We start from the raw sequence: 5,778 nt of genomic DNA on the forward strand, positions 1-5,778 counted from the left end.
CAGGCAAAGCAGAGGAAGTCTGGAGCATAGACTGTATATAAAGACAGCCTGTAAGAACAAGGCCCTGCATTAACAAGCTTGCAGTTTTATGTATGCTTGTGCTTCAGTAACAATAAAGCTTATCTTACTTTATCTTTTTAACCCCTCAAAGCCTGAATCATGAAATAATTGCCTTGAAAAATCTTTTAACAATCAAAATAAAATTAATTCGATATTAATTAAAAGCAGAACAACAAACGTTATCGCAAAATTTTAAAGTGACATGAAAATAAAATACACGATGAAATGTTTTAAGTTTGCACTTTACTCTACTCAAAGATTACATTTTTTACAATTTACCTTTTTTGTGATTATTAAAGGTGACTGTGTCTTATTTTTATAATGATAATAATAATAATAAGATAATAATATATTCGTCTCATTAAGTCTGAGATCTCTCTTTCAAACCAGACACAAAAACTAAAAATATATACGCAAATTAAGACAGACAGCCACCTAATAAAATAACGCATTATACATAATCACATATTATATGTTTAGAAGTGTTATTCTTCCCATTTATTTATCCAGGACTCAATATTAGCTTTAATAGTTTTAATCTTTAATTTATTTCGTTTGTGACAGGTGCACCACTGAGGGTAATTCAGAGTATGTGAAGTTTAAGATCATGTTGGCATGAAATATTCATGAATATTCTCAGAATATTCATGAAATATTCTGAGAATATTCTGTATTAAAGCTCAATGAAGTGCTCTAGTTTCAAAACAGGAGAAGCACTGCAGCAATGTGCAAACACATATATCGTTTTTTCTGACAGCAGACTGATGATTTCATAAAGCTGTTCGCTCAGGAAAAGGAAAAGGTGTTTTTTGTCCAACTTTAGGATTACAAAAACAAGAAAAGCCTCCAAGGTTCTTCATCAGACTTTATATGCTTCAAGAAATGTTCTGGCTTGATGTCACCATCTACAGGACACTTGAAGTACTGCGGCTCTCTCCTCCATGTCCTCTCATAGTAATACATAATAACAAAAATACACTTCCAATAGCTGATACTGACCAAATCCGAGAGACATGTAAAAACAAAACTGTCTTTAACTGTCATAGTGTTTGATGGTAATGATATGCAAGTGTAAAATATTTGAAATTCCCACTTCAGACAGAGATTTAAAAAGTAATGATGGCACACAGTGTGAAAACCTGTCTTAAAATGTTCCAGCATAGTGATTTTAATTGTTCTTTGTACTGTATGTAAGCTGAAACAGGCAGAGATGAGATGCGTGTCAACCAGGTGCTTGTTCACCAGCAGTGAGTATTACACAAATCAAAGCAATAACACTGCTGACCACAAGCGGCATGCTGTTTCAGTAACACCCTCTGATGTTAGCTGACAGCCCTTTGCTACTAGATGACTCATAGTTGGATGAGGCAGCCTTGTCAACGAAACTAATGAATTAAATATGTTTGATACATGTTTCATCACCTCTTTTATTACACTTCATGACTTAAACACCACAACACTCACTGACTTCTACCTAAACTCAAGTTATTATTACTATATACTGGCACAACTAAGCTTGCCATGTTATTGTATACCATATGTTCTTTCTCAGGGCAGACTTCCACCAATAGCGCCTCATACAATATTCAGTATCAGTGTGATTATACAGTATACAATATATGTATATATATATATATATATATATATATATATATATATATATATATATATATATATATATATATATATATATATATATATGGTGGTCCCCGTGGTAATCGGAGCACTAGGTGCGGTGACTCCCAAGCTAGGCGAGTGGCTCCAGCAGATCCCGGGAATAACATCGGAGATCTCTGTCCAGAAGAGCGCAGTCCTGGGAACAGCTAAGATACTGCGCAGGACCCTCAAGCTCCCAGGCCTCTGGTAGAGGACCCGAGCTTGAAGGATAAACCGCCCGCAGGGGCGTGCTGGGTGTTTTTATATATATATATATATATATATATATATATATGTTTACAGTATCTGTAGATTACTAATGTAGAGCAGAGCTTAATAAGTCAACATTAACGAACTCATGCAGGTGGTCTCACGCATGGGCATGACTGTTATTTGTTTGTTTTCCAGGGTGGAATGATTGTACGATATCTTTAATTATGTTAAAAAATAAAAATGTTTCAGTTAATTTCGGATTTTCTGTAATCCACACATGTCAAAAGATATATACACAGGCTGTAATACATACACAGACTCAAATCTTTTTATAAGCGGTGCTGAATGTTCTACAATATCTTTTAAGCTGATGAGCCCATGACCTATTAACTTCTCATTAGTTATTGACATGATTGACTACAACAGTTAGTTTGTATTTGCCAACATAAAAAAGGATTTGTTTGACAGCCATCGCTAGAATACTCTGAACAATGTGAAACTTCAAGGATCTTGGCAAAGATCTAAGAAGGAGAATTATGGATTTACACAAGTTATGAAGGTCTCTTGGAGCCATTTCTAAACATCTACACATTCCAGGATCATCAGTGTAACTACAGGCGTCCAACAAAGAATGGCCACGCTTCATACTGATGTCTTCATAAGTTTATTTCTCTCTCTGTTATTCTTTTCAGCCACCGTGAAGACGTGTGCGCCTCTTGGACCACATGCAGAATAACATTAATGTTGTGGCTGTAGCCGCATCTGTAGCTAGTTCTGACCCACAATGCCATGGTTGTGCTCTCAGCCAAACTCTGGCCATGTGACCATTACAAACACCTCCTCATACAAACTTTACAGCACTTTACATCTTTAACAAACCCTTATTTTGTAACCTCATATTATAGACAAGTAATTTAATAAATGCTACACTTTTATTATCTCATTTAATAAATTTTAACCCTTTCCAACAAATAAATGAATTAAATTAAACATGAATCTATTACAGAAACATATAAAACCAACACCTTTATTGTAACTGTCTCAGGGACAGTTACAATCAGTTCAAATAATTGTTATTTTGATGTGTCAAGCGTCACTGTCCAAAGTGAAGAGAGTTTTACACCACCATGGACTGAGAGGATGTCAACCAAAATACAAGCCAAATTCCAAGCTCCAAATTTTAAACCTTCAAGCTTGACTGAAATGTTCAGCTTCCTGCATAGACCATCCATCCAAATGCCTTCTGAAGGAAAGTATAACGGTCAGACCAGATAAAGCTTGAGCTGTCTGATCATAATACCTTGAGGCATGTTTGGAGAGGTAAAGGTGAGGCTTTCAAACCTATGAGCGCTGTACCAGCTGTCAAGCATGGTGGTGGTAGCACCATGATCAGGGGCTGTTTTGCTGTCAGTGATACTGGTGCACTGCACAAAGCGGTTGGAATAATAAAGAAGGAGCATTGCCTTCAAATTATTCAGCTTCACCTTAAATCAATAGATAGATTGTTGAAACTTGGACAGTTAAAGGACAATGATCCCAAACACACATCAATACTGGTTTTGGAATCGATAAAAACGGGCTAACTTTAAGCTTTTGAAATGGCCTTCCCAAAGTCCCGACTTCAACCTTATTGAAAATTTGTGGATCGTTTAAAAGCTGGGTTTGTGCCAGGAAATGAACTCAATGAACCAATTCTGCCAAGAAGAGTGGTCAAACAATGGGGGTATATGTATATATCTGACCCTGTGTGAATAATTTGAACCTTTGTGAATTTGGGAAAATCCAAAATAAATCCAGACTTGTGGGCCCAACTTTTGCTTCTTGTAAGTTATTAAAGCTTTGCAATCATTCCACCCTGGAAGAAGAGCTATTATGGTCCCTCTGCGTTAGGTTCTTGGTTTTGAGTTTTTTGTTTGTCCATTATTTTCTTTTCGGTTTTGCAAAGTTATTGAAGTTCATTTTCTCTATTATTTTATAGTTTGTTATAGTGTTATTTTGTATTTCCTTGTGCCTAAGTTTTGTTATGTCCTCATGTAAATGGTAAATGGCCTGTATTTGTATAGCGCCTTACTAGTCCCTAAGGACCCCAAGGCGCTTTACACATCCAGTCATCCACCCATTCACACACACAGGTGATGGCAAGCTACATTGTAGCCACAGCCACCCTGGGACGCACTGACAGAGGTGAGGCTACTGGACACTGGCACCACCAGGCCCTCTGACCACCACCAGTAGGCAACAGTCTTGCCAAAGGACACAATGACCGAGACTGTCCAAGCCTGGGCTCGAACCTTCAGATTACAAGGCGAACGCCCAACTCTTGAGCCACGATCACCCCATGTTTAGTATAGGTTCCTTATCTTTTAGCCTCATGTTCTTAGTTTAGTTATAGAGGACTCTGGGTTTATTAGTTCCTGTTAGCATTCCTGTTCTGTTCCTTCAATCTCATCGTTGTGTTAGTTATTTTTGTCTTCCTTATTCCTATGTTTATTTGTGTAAAGTTAATCCCCTTTCCCCATTCAGTTGTCTTCCCTCCTGTTTTATTTTGGTAAGCGCTGCTCTGTGTTTGTGTTTTTTTACTTCCCTGTCTCATTTGGTTAGCTGCCTGGAGCTGTGTTCCCTACCTGCTCCCACTTCCCTCATTACCTTCTGTATAAATTAACCCAGTCTCTCCTTTTCTTTTCTCAAGGTTCAAAGAAATCATTAAGTGACCAGAGTTGTTATGACATTCATACCACAATGACTGGATGTAAATTTCTAACTGTAACTGTATGTATATTCATTGTAAATTTATATTTACATTGTGTCCACTTTTGGTACATTTGTCATACAGCATGTGGCAAGCTGACTTAACCTAAAATTAACAGATGTTCAGTGTTGTACTAAAGAGCAAATGCCAAGGAGAAAACCAAGGGAAAATGTACTCAAATACACTTTAGGAAACACAACTTACTCCCACAACTTATTCCCAAGTTACAGGCATATGCCTGTTTTAACTTGTTATCTGGTTTCATGATCACCTGGCTTCATGGTTCCATTGCTTCACAGAGACCCTCCTCTGTTCAGTTGGGCAGGCTGATCTGGAGTCTGTGCTGTGGGCTTACGCACTTTTAGGACTGCTTTTGGAGTGCTGAGATGTGTGACCTGCGTTCAGTGTGACCTGGAAAGGTAAAACCAGCTCTGACCAGTTCCGATGCCGTCAGAGTGATGGGACAAGAGGTTTCAGACTGAGGGCAGTCCATCAGACCAGCATAGACTGGTTCACTTTGGGGTGACAGGGTTTCTAGCTTTCCCCTTCCTCCCCCCACCCCACAGGAAACCTCCCCCTGTTGCTATCCCAGGATCAACTTTCTGTAACAGCAATCAAGACACCCTGTACCAGCTCTACTCCGAACCCCACGGCTCCAAATTTAGACACTGGAGACAGAGGGACAAACTCGAAGTTATTTCAGTATCTGAACTTCATGTCCCATTTAATTCACACCCTCTTATTCTCATTGCTGACACGACTCTTTTGATCTTTTCCATCTGGTAACTGCACACTGCGGGATTTATTAAATCATCTCACAAGTACTACAGTGTAGCATACCATGTAAAGATTTCTCACTTTTAAATTTCTTCTATCATCTCTTTCTAATCTCTCTGCCTCTTCCATAAGAATTTGTTTACCACAACCTGTGCCAGACCCACCTGGTTGCTATTTCCATTCATTATATAATTTCGTGTTCATATCAATTTAGATTATGTAATTCAGACAGGAAGATTTGAATTTCACACAGCCTCAGTATGTAAATCATATCTGGAACAAGCAGCTACTATGAATGTGAAATGGGTTTGATCAGATATCAC

This window comes from Aulonocara stuartgranti (genome assembly GCF_965226115.1).
Source record: "Aulonocara stuartgranti genome assembly, chromosome: 11".
Classification (NCBI taxonomy): domain Eukaryota; kingdom Metazoa; phylum Chordata; class Actinopteri; order Cichliformes; family Cichlidae; genus Aulonocara; species Aulonocara stuartgranti.